This window comes from Balaenoptera musculus, chromosome 3 (genome assembly GCF_009873245.2).
Source record: "Balaenoptera musculus isolate JJ_BM4_2016_0621 chromosome 3, mBalMus1.pri.v3, whole genome shotgun sequence".
Lineage (NCBI taxonomy): Eukaryota > Metazoa > Chordata > Mammalia > Artiodactyla > Balaenopteridae > Balaenoptera > Balaenoptera musculus.
In genome coordinates, this window is record NC_045787.1 from 145,543,985 (window position 1) to 145,563,249 (window position 19,265).

General features: G+C 45.4%; 1 protein-coding gene across 6 annotated transcripts in view; it reads right to left on the reverse strand.

Annotated features, from left to right (window-relative positions):
* Positions 1 to 10,971: 10,971 nt before the first annotated feature.
* The window catches only part of FBXW11 (F-box and WD repeat domain containing 11), a 132,526-nt gene continuing 124,232 nt past the window's right edge, over positions 10,972 to 19,265 (reverse strand). For all 6 annotated transcript variants that reach the window (XM_036846107.1, XM_036846116.1, XM_036846110.1 and 3 more), the window contains one exon: positions 10,972 to 13,520. The gene's annotated coding sequence lies outside the window, so the exon portion shown is untranslated. The remainder of the gene's footprint in view (positions 13,521 to 19,265) is intronic.

Below are 19,265 nucleotides of genomic sequence, written 5' to 3' on the forward strand. Positions count from 1 at the left end.
TCTACACCCAGAGCTTCCCTGGGGTCTTAAAGTACAACATACTTGAAGACAAAAACCAGGCTGTTAGGGAACTTTATTACTTCGTGATGTCCTCTTGGACTCAAACCCAATTGACTCAAACCCAATTCAAAGAAGCTGCCCAGAGTTTACACACAGGTTATGCATCATCCCCTCCCATTACCATAACAACCACACCTCATAACTACTGGACCAACAGGATGAGCAGGCAACCTCTCCGAAGACAGACAGTTTCATCCAGTGACACCTGCATGGCTTCCCACATCCGGCAGTAATGATCAAACAAATAAGCAAATTATATAAATCCCACATATCCAATAAAGAGGAAAGATAGCATTCCCTTTCTATCTAGAGGAATATTTCTCAGTGTGTTGCTCTAGTCCTGTGAGATAATCATAGGATTAAAAAAAAAAAGATATCAAAATCAAACAAGTGTGGGAAACATGAAAGCCTCTATTACCTTGTGGGCTGAAGGCTCTGATAAGTCCTACCGTTTAAAAAAACCTGTTTAACTTTCTTGAACTTGGTATTTCCCAAATTCACATGATCACAGAATCCTTTTTCACTTATAATACTTATTTAATATTTCATAGAACTACTGCCCCACAGGACACCCACTGGGAAACATTTCAAGGGAACTACAGACAAAATGAAATATTAATGAGACATAAAAGCAGGACTGGGGAAACCAAGTAATGGTGGAAGTAGACCAAGGTCCTTTGGCCAGAGAACTGTGCCTTAAACTTCTCAGTATGGCTCATCCTAGTTTCATTTGAGCATCCCGACATTTTTATGGTTACTCCAAAAGAGGCTCTTGAGGGCTGACCGACTGTCAGGCACTGGGCTAGACAGTGGGATTGAGAGAAAATCTCCACCAGACTCTAGTGGAGTCTCCATCAGACTCCACTAGATACTGCAGTGATGGGTAGGATTTGGAGAAACTGCCATGGAAGAGATGATATTGCCCTGTGAATGCCAGCCTTCCTGGAGAGCCTTCTCATGTGAGGGAGAACGGAGGGATTGGCCCCTTGAATCTTAAAATCTTCGAGTAATTTCAGGAGCATGCAATTCCTACATATCAGTTACATTGACCTCTCAAAGTTTAACAAGGAGCTGGGCAGGCACAGGGGGTCGGAGGAACAGTGCCCTGACCCGTGAATGGTGGTGTCAGGCACAGCTAAGTGCCTTCCTAAAGGAAACCACCCCACCCAAGGCCGCTGTAGAGGGAAATAACTTTAGGCTGTGCTTGATCAAGGGGTGGCCACGGATTGGACAAAAGATGGGCACCTGACTCAAGGGCAGCCCATCCATTGGCTGGTTGGTGACCTATGAGGAGGCCAGAACAAAAAACCCTGCCCAGTAATTTCAAGTAATTGAGTTGATGGGCTCTGTGCTTCTAAGATTTAAATAGGAAAAATATGGAGTGAGTCAGCAAGTTGGTGGCAGAAGAAAAAGATGCACAAGTAACAAGCTGACACTGCAGCGATGGAATGAAGATGCGTGAGCTCCTGCTCTGAAGGGATCAGACAGCAAAGAGCCTGCCCCAAATCCTGACCTCAGAGACTCACATGCAGATCCAGGAGCCAGTCTCCAGGCTGTTGACCCAGAGTCCTGGCTCCTAATCAGTGGGGCGGCACAGGGAGCCCAGGAGTCTGCTGTTCTCCGAGGAGCCAGTGTCAGCCTCAGGCTGACGTCACCCAAAGAAAGGCGCCGTTTTAGAGCCTTCAGTTAGGAGAACTGGGACCTTGATAGTGACAGTCAGTCCAAATGCTGGCTGGGACCAGCCCTCAGCAGGAAGCCCCTTCGCCTCCCAAGGTACCTTTGGAGTCTGGGACCGTTGAGACTTCACAGATTCTGCAGTCATGACATATTACAGCTAATGTCACACCCAGGGGCTTGCCATGGCTGTCCCAGAAACCACACGGAAGGCACTGCAAAAACACAATACAAAACCTCGTGCCTAGAATAATAACGCCACAGTGCTCCTGATTTGAAGCTTGGGTGGCTTTTTGCAGGGGAAGGAGATGGTCAAATTCATATACTTGTCTTGAAAATGAAGTAATGCCAAACAAGATGCAGGGAAAAGGGGCTGGGGTCGACTTCACTTGCCTGAATTCTGCTCCCAGCAACAGCATTCTGGAAGGAGCAGTGACAGCAGAACTATATCACAATCCACTTGAATTTCGTCCCAGGCTTTAGGACCTAAGCGTCAGTGACCAATGTCTTGGGGCAGGAGTGTGAGAGCCAGCGGGAGATACAGGCAGCCGGCCGGACCTCCACTGCAGCAACCCAGGGGGTCGCGTGTATGTCAGACCACCGAGCAAGACTTGGTTCAATCCCATCACACTCACTGAACCCACACTTCGTGCTACACACTGTCCTCGGTGCCCTTACATGTGTGACCCCATTTGTTCTCTCCGTAACAAACAAGTCTCTCGACACGTATTAAAGTTATGGGATATGGCTGCATATTAAGCCAGAATGGAGTGAACCTTGCAGGCAATTTAAATTCAGAATTTACTATTTTCTCTTTGCCTTTTACCCTCTCACCTCCCGAAAGTTATTTTAAGAGCAGAATCAGACTCTAGCCGGATGTCAGAGTTACTGCACTGGGTCGTACAGCGCACACACTGTGTCCTGCACTGAATTCACATTTTAAGGGTTTTTAAGAGTCTCTGACGCTATGGTTTTTCACCTGAAGTGCTCACTTTGGAATCCAAGGGCTGCAAAAGGGGAGACCCTATTGTACCCTGACAGTTCTGGAATCCACAGGTTTGTTCATTCAACACACATTTATCAGTACCCGCAATCAGGACTGGGATCATAGCGATGACCAAGGATGGATTCCGCTGTGAAGGAAATCGAAAGCCCTCTGAACCCAGACTGGGCTGGTTCATCTCACTGAATGCTCAGAGCAGGCCCGAGAAGGAGGAGGGCTTAGAAAGAAGCATCTGGTCTTCGATCATCCGACCAATAAAGAGCAGACAGGAGATTTGAACCCAAACCTTCTAACTCCAAGGTGGACTCTTTTACCCTCTCCACCCCCTAATCCTCAAACGTTTACATTAATAGCTACAACACCCAGGAGAAAGTGACAAGGCAAGAGAGCAGTCCAGGCATGGAGGATTTAGCTCCCGCTCAGTGGATCGGGAAGGAGGTTATATCTGAGCTGAGCCTCGAAGAATGTGCAAAATTAGTCATTTCCCGTGGCAGAAAGTCAGGCCAGGTGGCAGGAGCACTGGACACTGGATTTTCTCTGTCCAGCCTCCGTTCCCCTTTCTTTTTGGACCTCAGCACCCTGATCTTCCTTTGGGCATCTGCCTCCCTTTCCATCTCAGTCCATGTGGTTTGTGTGGGGTGGACCCCAGCCCCTGGCTCCAGGGTGGCTACGTGATCCAGTCCTGGCCGATCAGAGCATCTTATTTCTCTGACCACAGTGAGGGGTTTCAGGGTGGGCACATGACCGAATCTGAGCCAAGGAGATGAATGCCAGGACTCTTTGGGCCCGCCAGGAAGAGGGATTTTGCTCCATCAGAGACACTAAGAGGCTAGGATGTGCTCCTGGGGTTGCTTGGAGCTACCTGGCCACCTTGCGAGGAGAGAGCCTGTCTTCCAAGGAGACCATGAGAGAGGAGAGCTGGGCAGGTAGGGAGAGTCCCAAGAGGAGATGACATCGTTTGAGGCCATGCCTGAAGCTACCCCATCCCTGGGCTTATGTGTATATGAGCCAGTAAATGCCCTTCCGTGAGGAAACCAGTTTGAATTGGGCTTCCATCCTTGGGTCAATAGAGTGAGCAGAGTAGAAATAATAGTCTGAGAATAATAGTGCTGAAACTATGTTGGACCTTGACATTACTCTTCAGCTGGGGATGCAGAAATCAAAACTTCTTTGTAACCTTTGCTGGAGCACAATTTACAGGTTGCTTGATCAGAAATCAGGGTAATAGACTCTCAAGAGCTTTAGCAGATGTACTGTGGTTCAAATTCTCATTTGGACAAGGAAACGAGGGCTCAGAGAGCTGAAGGACATGGCACACAGTGGGGCAGAGAGCGAGTAGCCCCATAGAGAGCGAGATGCTGAGGAAACAGTCTTGGATAGGTGGGCTTGGATGGGCGGAGGGTGGAGGAGCTAGAGGTGGGCTGGAAGAAGGAAGCAGTGGGCAAGGCACCTGGCAAGAGGCCTCGGGCTGGGCAGGCCTTGTGGAGAGCCAGTTCAGGATCAGACAGAACTGGAGTCACATCCTTGATCTGCTGTTTTATTAGCAGAGTGATCTTGAAAGCCACATCCTGTTCTGTGCCTGAATGCCATGGTTTATAAAAGAGGGTTCAGTCCTTCATTGAACTATGAGTCCCTGAGCTCTCTGATGACCACACCCCGAAATGGCCTCTGAAGAAGACAAACCAGGTTCTCGGCGGGCCTCAGAAAGGTTACGTTTCGGGTCAGGGAAGTCAGGAAATACACAGTTTGTTCATCATCTGCCTTCCCATCTCATCCTGTAGGCTCCAGGGCATGGGGAGGTTTGTTTTATCACTGCCTAGCTCAGTACCTAGCACGTGGTAGGCCTTCAAAAAATAAGTCTTGAATAAATACGAGTGAACAAATAAAGTAATAAAATGGTAAGGACTGTACAGTAAATAGAATACAGGATGTGACAGAGAGTGACATGGGATAGTTTAGACGACCTGGTCAGGGGAGGCTTCTCAGAGAAGAGGGTATTTGAGCTGAGACCTGAATGGCGAGCAAACAGCCATATGAAGAAGCTGGAGAAATGCCTGCTAGGCAGAGCGAACAGCATGTGCAAAGGTCCCGGGGCAGAAATCAAGACCGGAAAGAAAGCCATGTAGTTCCAGTGGGAGTGACAGAGGGAAGCTGATGTTGGAGAGGCCGGCAGGGGCTTGATCACTGCTGACCGTAAACAAGGAGTTTGAACCTGAACTAAGCACAGTGGACAGCCATTGGAGAGTCCTGGACAGGGCAGGGACATGATCTGACTTATGTGTTCAAGAGCTCTCCCTGCCCGCTGTGTGGTAGCTGAAACTCAGCAGGAAAGACAATAATGTATGTCACACACAGCATGCGGCACACAATAGGTGCTCAGCGAACAAGAAGCATCCTTCACGACCCCTAATGCCACATCTACAAAGGCTCGCCAGTGTCCATTCCAGGCCAAGAATGTGCTCTTTATCCTCTGGGTTCAGGCTCTCTCTAGCTACCCTCTGTGTACTGTGATGGTCATAATAAAGCCAACAGGCTAAGCTTTGGAGGAAAACCCCCTCCCCTTTTTGGTTACAGTAACAATCCAGGAGTCACGGTGGGGAGGTGTAGGGTGCGGGGCGGGTGGAGTAGGAGCCTTCTGTTCAATGTTGAGCTGCTCCCAACATACTTTTCAAACATTCGTTTGCTTTTGCCCAGTCTCCTCCGTAAGAGACACGCTTTCGGATGTGTTTTGAAAAATATTCCATATGCTAATGGAATGTCACCATCTGCCAAAGAAGGCAGAGCTGTTTTTAAAGGAAAAACTATTACAGAAATGAGGTATTCACAGAGGGGCACTAAAGAGCCCAAACGTCGCTGACCTGAGGCTGACCTGGGCTGCCTCCTGTTACCAACATGAAAAGGGAGTGAGAAAATCTGAGGCCAATTAACTTCTCTCTCTCCCTCCCTCTCTCTCCCTCTCCCTCTCTCTTTTTCTCCCCTCCCCTTCTTGGAGACATGATGAAATTTCCTGAAACAAAAACTCGCAGCCCGTTCTATAAAATGCTTTCTCCTTTGGTGGAAAAAGCCCCGATGGTCCCTTTTATCTCCTCATTCCTGAGGTGCAGACCTGGCCCCCGTCTGTTTGTGCAGATGGGCCACGGGGAACACTCCCAAGGCCCCGAGAGCCCGGGCCGGAGCGAGAGTCTGCTCCCCTGCGCCCGCTGGCTCTGGCCACCCAAGCCCTTGCCGTCGGGAGAGCGCGGCCCTGTCTTGGACGGAGCAGGAAACAGGATTAGGTGTCCTGTGGCGTGATTAGTGGACAGGCATTGTTCCCTGGGAGGCCTGGGCAGCTCGGACGGACGCAGTGTTTGGAGAAGAAGGTTTTCCAAGTTCTGGGCACGTCCTCCGGGCCCTGCCAAGCCTGCTGGTTATCACGCCCCTACCTTTCCGGTGGCTTCTTCTCCGCCGTGGTTGCTGGCTTGTCCTCCTGTGCCCTCTCCTAAGTGCCATGTGCTTCCGGACTCCGTGGCAGGCCTCTCTCTTCTCCACAGCCCGAGTCCGCACCACTTGAATATCTCCCAGGCACCTGCAATGTCCGAGTCCAAACGCCCTCCCACCCCCTCAGCCTGACTGCTCCTTCCCTTATCTGGGGGACCAAGCGCCCCGCCGGCTAGTTTGGTGCAGGGCGTGCAGGGGTTTCCCACCTCAAGGCCTTTGCATCTCTGCCCCCACTAGCCTGGAACACTGCATGGTGGGCTCCTGCTTATTGTTGAGGTCGTGGCTCAAATGTCTCCCAGGCCTCTGCCCCCCACTGCCCTGTGTGATCTCTTCAGAGCACTTATCAGGGTCTGAATTTATCTTGTGAACTCATGCATATATGAGCAGGTAGTTTTCACTGTGTGTTGTCAATTTCTTCTTGGGGAATGTAAGTTTCCTGAGAGCAGGGACCATGTCTCCTTTCCATTAGAGCGGCACTTTGTGGCACACACAGGGAACACGGGTGCCACTGTCAGTGCCCACCCCCCCCAGCCAAGGTCCGTACTTTCTGTCTCAATACCCCTCAAAACTGCCCTCAGGGTTCTGCCCTATTCCAGACCTCAACCTTTCTCTCCTGAATCTCAACACTAGCCTTCTAACTGGACACTACCAGTTTCAAACCCCGCCATGGCTGCCTACTGCCCCCAGGATATAGCCCCCTCCTCGGCTGGGCCCCTGGCACCCATCCCGTCCAGCTCCAAGCACTCCCCCACCCACCGTGCCTCGTTGAAGGCACACCACGCACATTTGTTAACGACTGAAGAACAGCTGCACAGGTACGAGTGGGAGGGAAAAGAGATGTGCAGAGGGTCTGTTAATGCAGGGGGACTGCACAGCGTGAGGCCTGGCTCCGTGGGGAGACTGCTGGCATCATGGTGCCCACTCTCGCCCCATGGCGAGAGGGAAAGGCTAGGCAGCGTGGTGAGAGCTCAGCCGTGGCAGTCAAGACAGACTGGAATCAAGCCCAGGGCTCGCTAGGGAGACACACCTGAGCCTCGGTTTCTTTAATGTTAATAATATAACCACACAGGGTTATTGTGAGGATTAGAGTAAAGTCCTTAACAGCGGTCCTGGCACGCACTAATGGTGGTCATTTCTATTCTTGCTGTCGTTGCAGTTGGTGTTAATCACTCTCTCCCCTGCGTCACCCACCACCCCCAGCCCTGCCACCTACACGCACACTGAGGACCTGATATTGTCTCCTGTCCACTTGGAGACGCTACAACGAGCTGAGGATACTGGCACGTTGAGGTCTCATTCATTTTCCAGAAACATCCCCTGCAGATAGGATATATAGGCTGACTGCTTTTAAAGCGGAGTTATTCTTAATAAAAAAAAAAAAATTAACAAAAATAACTTGGTGTAAACATGATTCACCTGGTCCATCTCCCTCTGTTCCACCCACTGAATAGCCCAGACTACTGGTTACAAACTCAAGTCCTCACCGGGACCAGTCCTCACAGGGGACGGTCAGCATGCTTCTTCATCTTTCCCCTTCAAGAGGCCCAGGTAGGCTTCAGTCTGCCTGTGCACATTTAAATTTGTCTCATCTCACACCCTCCCAAACTCTAACCCTTATACTTTTCTCTGCTCTGGGAATTCTGTACCATCTGTTTAAATGCCACAGTTGAAGCTACCAAAAAGAGCTGGCACCAAAAACCTATTATGTACCAGGCACTGTGCTAGGCACTTTAGAATATGTCATCTGATCCTTACTTTAAAATCCTTATTTTAAAATCCTTGATTTTAAAATACTGTCTCCACTTCCCAGATGAAGCAGCTCAGGTTCAAGGCAGGGAATGCCCTTGCCCAGAGGGCCTGCTGTCAGTTAGCTGGCAGAGCTCCAATACCAACCTAGGTCTGTTGGCCCCAAAGTTCATGCATGCTCTTTCCTCTCTGCCATCCAGTAGACCAGTGACCCCCGTGGATAGTCTCCATCAAGATCCAAAGGCTGTGGTGTTCTAAGAGCATTTCTTCCCAGTCCCCAGAGCTGCGGGATATTTGGGAGAACAAACACAGCCCATGAGCACAGAATGGTCCCTTGGATCCAAAAATGGTGGTGAAGGGTGGAGGGAGCTTAAGTTGTAGTCACTGATACCTCCCCAGAACATCGGCTTTGAGCTGCTGTTCCTAAGGCATGGCCCACCACAGATTGTAAGTCTTTGGTGTGGTCACTTCCCGGTTTTCCCAGACCAACCCAACAATAACATGTCTACTCTGAGTAATACAATTAAGTGATTCTTGGAGACAGGATGAATAGGTGGCCATAAAGTTGAAAGCAATGGAACAATACAAATCCATTTATAGGAGTATGCTTTCCAGGTCACCCTGCATGCACAGAGGAAATAGTGTCTTCTGATCTGCACTACAATTCTTCCACGTGGCTTCATACAACCAATAAAAATTTTACAACACTTGAATGAGGATTTCAGTGCATTTGGGCAGGTAAACACCTGAAGATGGCCCTGTTCTCAATTATCCTACAGATGCTGATTGAGTGTCTATGAGGTGTTGGACCCAGCTCTGTGCAACAGACAAGCAGGAGTCTGGAGGTCTTGGAGCTCCCAGAGTCTTCCCCAGCTGGAAGACCAAGTCAACCTTAGGCCTAAATCCTGCTTTGCTTTAGCGCAAACTCAACCCCAGCACAAAAGCAGGCAGCTGGTGTGCACGCAACGTGTAGCATGTACAAGCACGCTACCTTCGATGTTAAATGCGATTGAGGACAGTGGCTGCCAGCTCTTCGCTCCTTCCTCCTCCTCCTCTTGTCTTTTCAAACACCTCCCTTTTTGGGTCATTTTTTATTAACCCACATGTATTGACTACTGTGTGCTGGTCACTTTGCCACAAAGCTCATCACTTAATTTGTCCCTTTTCTCTGGAATCTCTTTCATTCTTCAGGAATTCAGTCGCCAACCTTGGATACGATGCTTCAACAGGTCACTGCTAGAAAAGCTTAAGATGGTTTTAGTTCAGAGACAGCAAACTGATACTCCAGCAATTGACTTAAAAAAAAAAAAAATCAGTTCTCAACTTTGATAAATTGGGTCTCTTCATGACCTGGATTTTCAGCTTTTCTTGAAAATCTACACCCGGCATCACTGGGTCTGCATTCCAGCAACAGATGATCCAGAGCTAGAGCACGCACCCTCCAGGACTTGGACTAGTGAAACCTTCTCTTATACATGGGAAAGCTGAGATCCAAAAGGGGGTATTGCCACACAGCTAATTAGTAACAGGATGATCAGCCAGTCTCCCTAATTTCCCTTCTCCTTGTTAACTAGAAAACAAACAGGTTGAGGCGGCAAAGCACCACTTCGTCTGATTGTATATCCAAGGAGTTCTACCAAAATCTGAGAATCTCTGTGCTTTCGCAGCTGTGAATTTCTTGCAGTAACACCTCACCTGTCAAGGAAAAGAGAAACTAGTATTGACTGCTTTGTATTGACTGAAGTTATGGACTGAACACCTACGTGTGAGGGCAGGAGACGACACCTCCTGCAGGGGTGAAGATCCAGTCCGACACCTGAGGCTCTTCCACCCTGCAGCACAGTTTGGGTTCAACATCTGCTGTTCATAATGATTAGCCCAAATCACCAAGAACAGTTTATTCTGTTTAGCACAGGCAGGGATAGAAAGACCTGTGAAAATGGAGAGCCATCACAGGAATAGACAAGAAACCACCTCAACCCGACGCTCAAGGAACTAAATAACTTATGGAATATCCTTATAACCAAATACTAGGCAGCCATCAGCAAGGATGAGGTAGAATTACATGTACTGACATAGGATACAATCTCAAGAAGACTAGATGAGAAGGTGCAGTACAGCATGCTACCATTAATGTTACAGGGCGTGGGGACAGTATCTATGTTTGTATGGCAGGTAGGTAGGCATATATGCATAGACACATACATACACACCCCCTTCCATACACAGACTACTATCCGTCAGAGGATATGCAAAAAACTGGTTAACAAGGATTGGAGGACAGAGGGTCAAGAGTGAAAGGGAGAACCACTTTGTACACTATCTTTTATGGCTTGTAAATTGGTTTTCTTAACCGTATGCATACTACCTATTTCTAAAACATTTTTTTTTTACAAGAAAAATGAGCGGGGGCAAAACTCACAGAATTTTAGAATTAAACTCATAGAGTATAGAATTACTCTAATTTCATCTCAGAAGTCTACATTACCAATTCGGCTAAGGGCTGGCGGAATCTAGTTATCAGGAAAACTCTGCTACTACTCAGGCCTCCTGAACAGAATCCTGCAGATACTAACTGTATTCCTCCTGCTCTAGTCCTCAACCAGCGATGTGTCAATCTGCCAAAAAGAAAGACAACAATTTCACGTCCGACGTGTGAGGAGAGGACTGCAGCTGCACTTCTCACACGGCCCCCCCCCACCCCTTCGAGAAGCAGAGGATCCACTCCCGCCCCGAGCCATTTGGCACGTTTAAGGGGCCATTTTCACAGTACCTTGCGAGGCAATTAAGCACTTGTGGAAAGCAGATTTGCTGGGGAGGAGTTCTGAACCAGCCCCAGGGCATGGACTGGCATTATCTCATAGCAGTTCTCACACACCAGAAAAAGTACTTTGCCTTCAACCTCACTGTACAGAGCAGATGATTTTTTCAATCTACAAACTTTAATTGTATGTCACTGAATTACTGACAGCACGTTAACAGTTTTTTTTGAAAAATTTCTTAACAGAACATCAGAGTATTGCAACACTTTATTAAGAGTATTGGCTTTGAATTAGTAGCTGAAGTAACAATTGCATGAAGCCAGATCAGGTGTACTGCATAATACTCATACTTGATTTATTGACATTACTTCGCAATTTATTGGACAAAGGTCAAACTTTTTGTTTTTTATTAAGCACATTCCACAGTACAAAGCTGTCGTGAATAATATCTGTACAATTTAACAGTTTCAATAGCTGTTCAGACACAAATTTATTTCAAACAGTTATTGGCAAACATAATTAATTACAAGTTAGAATTAGACTATCCCAGTGCTTTAAAACATTAATATAGCAGTAATTTACAGTTTCTCAATTATGGTTAGCAAAATAAAGTCCAGAGTACAGCTGGGAATTACTACTATAATCCCAGAAAGTCAGAATTCCTCGGGTGCCAAAGTCCCCTGCTATAATTTAGTAGGCACAATTCAAAGGTTGTGTGCATATTCAAAGGCCATGATCTCCCAAGGAACCAGAATTTCTATATTAAACATGCAAAAACAACCACGGAAAGTCCATTCGTTCAGAAGAATTGCCTCCTCCCCTGCTCCTCCCTGCCCTGCCCCCTGGGCTCTCCTAACCAATCTGATATTAAAGCTGTAAGGTAAGAGTGGTCAAAGTTAAGTCACTTTCACAACCGCTGTCAGGGTTACAACATCCACCCGCTGAACGGAGATTTCTTTTTTTTAACACTTTGAGACTCAACTTTTCAAGAACAGAAATTAATTTACTAACATGTAGGAGGGAAGGATGTATTTTTTAAAAAGGAGAAAGGAAAACAAAAAAGCAAACCAACCCAATAAACAACCACAGACACACACATTGATTCCCACACCATTCTCAATGTAAAGGACAAAGCAAGAGCCCAGGCACCTCCCCCTCAGTGGGAGAGTGTGCTTCCACGGGAAGAGGTTTAGTTACTGGAAGTTGTCATTGGTCCTTTAAAATGTTAGCAACATTCCTTGATCTTTGGAAACAATGGCAAGGGGCAAATCAAAACCTAATATTGAACAAAGGAAAAGGAGTGCCAACCAGATGCCAAAGTCCTTTCCACGCACGTCAGCATGATGGTGCCGTTCACACATTCGGGCTGCGGAGCGCTCGGGAGCCAGGAGAGCTTGCCGGGGCCACGGCAGCAGGCGACACCAGAGATGACAGGGATGGGATCATGAGCCTGAGGCTTCACACCACCTGGGAGGACCCTTCCACTCAAGACAGGCCCCTGAACCAGCCTGACCCGGGTCCCGGGCTCCAACACACAAGTGGGCCCTGCTACCACCTGACAAGGGCAGGACGCACGAACGCCAGAGCCGGGAGAGCCAGTCAGCGGGGCCTTCTCGCTCTTCCCTTCCCAGGGTTACTAACACACAGAGTGTGACCTGTGACGGTGAAGTTAAATGAATGCTATGGGAAGTGACCACGAGTACTTAGGAGTACTGATGAGGAAAAGAACAACAAAAGTATTTAAGGTACCTCTCTATTGTATATACTGCACAACGAATAAAACATTTTGTGTTAAACTTTAGAAATTACATCTTAAAACAAGATTCCCATTAAAACACACACACACACCACACGCACAATGACAATGACAATGACAAAATAAGAACACCATATGAATACTGCAGGAAGGGTTCTAGGTAATCCACATCAACCCTGGTAGCGGGTTCTTGAGCCTAGCCCACGGCTAAGGGTGAACACACTCTGCATTAGTGTCTCAGGCACGGGGGCCCTGACTCGAGCAACCTTGAGGTTAAACTGTTATGTACATTATATCTACATGCGGATACAGTATTTTAAATTAGGAGGCAAGCACACATGTAAAGGGTGTTACTCTACCAAATATCAGGAGATGGTTGCGGGTACAGAGAACAGTTAATAAAAGAAAAGAGCTATATTACCTGTTGGGAGATAATATAACCTGGCTTACAGTTCTTTAAATTAAAAGAAATTGGTACAGAAAGGAAGTATAATCCAAAAAATATTACTAAAACAATCCAGAGAAATGTTTCCATTGTCCAACATGTTCCTAATACAAGTCACAATTCATAATGACTTGGACGGTCAAAAGGAGAATGCTAACTTCTGAAAAGGAAAGCCCTGGACATTCTGGGTAGGTGTTTGGCACCCAAAATTTCACCGAAGAATGCTGTTTCTTAGTATCAGACCAAAGTGCAAAGCAATATAAATTAGAGGCCAAGTCTTCTCTTGACGGTCGATTTACTTCTGTAAAACAGACTGTACGTTCCTTTTATATGAACAATTTACATTTGAAGCGATAGATTTCTTTTCACTGGTGGGGGGAGGAAATGGGCTTCTGCACTACTGAAAGTCGGGGAAGCTAAGGTATCCTTCTCAAAGTAGAGGCCGGAATCGGAGGTGAGAAACGTCGGTACTTGAAGAGTTAGGCTGCTTTGCATCTACCCAGCGTCTAGAACCAATTCCAGCTTCATAACTCAGCTGTGAAGAACTCCCTTAGGCATTTGGTAGCCATGTAGCCAGTAGTTCAAGACTAGGAAACCCTGAAAAAACAAAAAAACAAAGGGAGTATGGATGGATATTCTGGTTAGACATGGAGATATACACCACAGCCCATCCACATCCACACAGGCATGTATGTACTTGCGCACACATAACACTGATTTTTAAATAATCAGCATCAAAATAGAAGCTGCAAGTTGTTTTGCGCATACTACATACCAGGTATCAGGTTTATTTCAACCTCTCAAGAACTTTATGAGGTAGAAACTATTATGCCTACTTTACAAATAAGAGAACTGAGGCTCAGAAACATTATTTGGTTTAAAGCATTAGCCATTATATCCTGGGATAAACCATAATGGAAAAGAATATAAAAAAGAATGTATTTATGTGTGTATTACTGAGTCAGTTTGCTGTACAGCAGAAATTAACACAACATTGTAAATCAACTATGCTTCAAAAAAAAAAAAAAAAAAGCAAGCATTAGCCGTTAAGTGACAGAGAGGGGATTCTAAGAGATGACTGACCCTATAACCTATCATCTTTCATGCTGCTGCTAAAAGTTATGCATGTAACAAAATATGCTTAATGTTAGATTTTATATTTAGCATAATCTTAAATTTACGCCATCCAGAGGCCACCAGGACCTCTCTCATGACCAACCAAGAGTCTTCATCTATCACTGTGAAACAAAAATACATAAAATCTAGGAAACAGAGTACACCTTCTAAACAGAATGCCAACAGTCAGAAATTACTTCTTTTTGAAATAAATCATTTATAAAAGGACAACACGATGTAGAGGGGAAGACAACTGAATGTTCTATATATTTTTGACCATGACCTTGAGTCAGGAACACATTTTAATCACAATCTCTACATTCATCCGTGTATGTAGATACACACACAAACCCCTACGCAGAACATTCAGGAAACAACACTAATCATTACTATGGACAATGCAGGCTGACATTTTATATCCTAAATTTCACCCAAAGTCAAAATCCATTAAAATGATTTCACAACCACTAATAAGTTACAATCCTTTCCAAACACTGCACTAAACCTTGGCCTGGAAGATCTAAGTCACCTTTAGGTCTAAAATTCTATGGCCAAAAAGAGAGAGAAAAAGAAAGGGGGCGTGGGGGTGGTTGTTTGGTTTTGTTTTGCTTTTAAAGCTTGTATATATTTTTTTAAAGGCAATTTTCCTAAAAGGTTGTTAATTTTCACAAAATCCTAATTTCACAAGAATCCTAATAAGCTTCCAAACGAATGCAAGACAGATTCACAATTTCATCTGCCACTGTTTTCCCATGAAAGATATGTAAGAGTATTTGAATTATTTTAAAAATATTAACACCCAGAGATAAGAAGTCAGCACTCTCAAACGCTGCTGGTGGGAATGTCAACTGATGTAACTCTTCTGGAGGGTAACACAACTCTTAAGTATCAAACCTCTTTAAACATCATACCTTTCAACCTAGACACTGCAGACATTTCTAGAATTCTATCCAAAGGTAATAAAAGATTGGGCAAAGATTAAGCTGAAAGAACCATGGCAATGTGTTTTATAATATGGGGGGGGGGGAAATATAAATATATAACAGGTGCATATCCAAACAATCAAATATGATTTTGCTATTAGGAACGATAATTTAGACAAAGAGTGACATTACTGACAGGCAACAATTTCACAATAAAGAGAAAAAAAAAAGCACGGTTATCAACCATAATTTTTAAAAGCCTGAAAGGCTACATACAAAGGAGTTAATAATGGTGAACCAAGAAGAGGAGTTATCTATCTTTTACTAATTTCCTAATAGTGCTCTTATATTGTCTCATAATAAAAAAGAGAGCTACTGTATACATAGCTCTTGGGAGTTAGTAATTTTTTAAAAAAATGACTCAGCAAAAAACTCTATTGCTAAATTTCTCGACATAGAAATACTCTTACCTTATATTTTAGGGGTAAATATTTTACTGCAAGGTTAAATCATCATTAGGGTAGTGTTTCTTATTATGCATAAATTTTACAGCATCACATGGTAATAATTTTTTTCATGTTACAATAAATGAAAAGAATTTGGAAAAGAGCAATAAAATCTATAAAGTTGACTGCCAAGGTTGTCAAAAGTAATTCACTTTGAAGAGACAAACACATTTGAGGTTTCATTGCTTGTGCTGCTTAAAAAGCAGATAAGATTTTTCCACTGATTTATAATTGTGGATCATAACAAGGCAGTTGTTCTTAGGTTCCCAAAAAGGGGGCGAGAGGAGGGCCTGGAAGAAGTAACACTACAGTTTCCTTTCCACCACAGCCAATGAGAGAAACGGCATTGGTGATCATTTCATCTCTCAATCAAAGGAATCTAATTTCACGGCATTTTAAAGTAGTATATAAAAGTTGTCCAATTTGTGAAAGTTTACTATGTTCTATAATTCATCTATCAAATTCGCCAGAGGGGGAGAAAACATACTACAGATGTCTTAGATTTTATCATGTGCTTCTTTAGCAGAGTGGAAAGACACAAACACATATCAAAACTACAAAAGAGATATACTTAAGTTGTTGTATGATATACCTACTCCCCTGACCCTATCCATTCCAGAAGCTCAGCCACAATTGTAGTTGTCTGTGTTCTATTTTATCTATTTCTCTTATGTGGGAAAATAGAAGCAGAAGCATTGGGATATAGTCAAAGCAATGCAGAGAGAGAAATGTATAGCCTAGAAAATAAAAAATTAAGAACAGAATAAACTTAACAAAAGATGTGCGAGATTTCTACACTAAAAACTGCAGGGCTTCCCTGGTGGCGCAGTGGTTGAGAGTCTGCCTGCCAATGCAGGGGACACGGGTTCGAGCCCTGGTCTGGGAAGATCCCACATGCTGCAGAGCAGCTGGGCCCGTAAGCCACAGTTACTGAGCCTGCGCGTCTGGAGCCTGTGCTCCGCAACAAGTGAGGCTGCGGTGGTGAGAGGCCCGTGCACCGCGATGAAGAGTGGCCCCCACTTGCCACAACTAGAGAAAGCCCTCACACAGAAACGAGGACCCAACACAGCCATAAATAAATAAATAAAATTTAAAAAAAAAAAGAAAAAGGAAATTAACAAAAGTATATTAAAAAAAAAAAAAAACTGCAAAACACTGCTGAAGAGAAACTGAAGAAGACCTAAATAATAAAGAGATATACTGGGTTTATGGATTAGAAGACTCAACATTTGTTAAAGATAGAAATTCTCCCCAAGATGACCTTTAGATTCAATGCAGTCCTGATCATAATCCCATAATCTTCATAGAATTTGACAATTTCATTCAAAAATGAGTATGAAAACCAAAAGGACCCAGAAGAGTCAAAACAATTTTTTTAAAGTTGACTTATTACACAGCGTGGTATTGGTAAAAGGATAGCCATAGATCACAGAACAGAATAGAGGCCAGAAAAAGAACTACAAACAAGTGGTCAACTGAGTTTTTGACGGAGTGCTATGACAATTCGATGGGAAGAGGACAGTCTTTTAACCCAAAAGAGCTGGAACAACTAGAAGGCTGTATAAAAAACACACACACACAAATATTAATTCTAAATGGATCAAAGACCTAAATGTAAAAGCTAAGCATATAGAACTCTTACAATGATGCTGGTCCAAACACGGTAGTCACTAGCTACATGTAGCTATTTATTTTTTTATTTTTTATTTTAAAAAATTTTTGGCTGTGTTGGGTCTCTATTGCTGCACGCGGGCTCCCTCCAGCTGCAGTGAGCGGGGACCCCTCACTGCGGTGGCCTCTCCCGCTGCGGAGCACAGGCTCCAGGTGCACAGGGTTCAGTAGTTGTGGTACGCAGGCCCAGCAGCCGCAGCTCGCGGTCTCCAGAGCTCTCAAGCCCAGCAGCCGTGGCGCACAGGCCCGGTTGCTCCGCGGCACGTGGGACCTTCCCGGACCAGGGCTCGAACCCACGTCCCCTGCTCTGGCCGGCAGATTCCCAACCACTGCACCACCAGGGAAGCCCGCTGCATGTAGCTATTTAAATTTAAGTTTAAATGAAGTATAATTAAATACAATTAAAAATCCAATTCAATTCAATTCAAATATAATTAAAACTTCAGTTCCTAAATCAAACCGGACACATTTCATGAGCTTAATAGCCACATATGGCTCGTGACTACCAAAGTGGACAGTGCAGGGGCTTCCCTGGTGGCACAGTGGTTAAGAATACACCTGCCCATGCAGGGGACACGGGTTCGAGCCCTGGTCCGGGAGGATCCCGCATGCCGCGGAGCAACTAAGCCCGTGTGCCACAACTACTGAAGCCCGCGTGCCTAGAGCCTGTTCTCCACAACAAGAGAAGCCACCACAGTGAGAAGCCCGCGCACCGCAGTGAAGAGCAACCCTGGCTCACCGCAACTAGAGAAAGCTCACACGCAGCAACGAAGACCCAACACAGCCAAAAATAAATTAATTAAATAAATTTTAAAAAAAAACCCCACAAAGTGGACAGTGCAGCTGTAGAAAATGTAAACTAATCTAGTGAAAGGAAGCAGGTCAGTGTTTGCTAAGGCTGTGATGGGATCAGGCTCTGACTACAGAGGACACAAGGGAACTTCTTGGGGGGGTGATAAAAATGTTCTTACCTGGAGTGTGGAGGAAGTTGCAGGGGTGTATACATTCGTAAAAACTTGTCACAAAACAGTATATTTTAAATGGGTACAATCTGTTTTACAAAAATCATACCTCAATAAAATTGATTCAAGAACAGCAATGGGGCTTAGCGAAGGTGAAGGGGGCAGGGCAGAGGGAGATGTGTACATCTAGGTACCTGTCTATATGTAAGGAATATATCTAGTACTTGACTATGCCACTTTAGACAAGTTATTCCAATTTCTTACTGAGCTATTATCTTTATGTTTGTGGAAGGCGTATGAATACACTGCAGTTTCACACATATTTATTTATGGGCAAATTCTTGTTGGCCCAGGAGAAAGAGCACAAAGACGTCATGTTGGCCCCGGGTGTCACTTGACCAACAAACGTCAACAAGCACTCATAATACACTGTGCGCTCTATTAGATACTGGGGCTCCAAAATAAAAGGAGCTCCACGCCTTGTAAGAGAGACAGGCATGCAAATCATTTCAATACCAAATAATAAATTAAGTCAGATGAAGTAAAGGAGTGGGGGTGTGGTGGTATCTACAAAACCCTAACAACACAAGCAAGGGGAGGGAGGTGGCAGAGGTCTGTACTACTGAAGTGTAATTAGGGAAATTAAACAGAATTCAGTCTGGTTGGAGCCCCAGATTTTTGGGAGGGAAGAATGCAAGGCTGGGGTTGGGGAGGGTAGAGAGGACAGAAGGTAAGAGCTAGATATTGAAATTTCTGTTAGCTAATCTTAGCTAAGCCTTGTTCCTGAAAACAACAGGAAGCTAGTGAAGAGGAGTACGGCAGAGGCAGGGCTAAGATGACCATAGTTGGTAGCAGGATGAAGGGTGGGCTGAAGAGGGAGAAGAAGAGACCAGGAAGGAGGAAATTTGGGTCCCTTCCTCCTTCCTTATGTATTTCTTTGGTTTGGGGCGAAGGGAGGTTGAGGCGGGGAAGAGCAATCACTCAAGAAATCCTTGCCGGGCTTCCCTGGTGGTTCAGTGGTTACGAATCAGCCTGCCAATGCAGGGGACGCGGGTTTGAGCCCTGGTCCGGGAGGATCCCACAGGCCGCAGAGCAACTAAGCCCGTGCGCCACAACTGCTGAGCCTGCACTCTACAGCCCGTAAGCCACAACTACGGAAGCCCG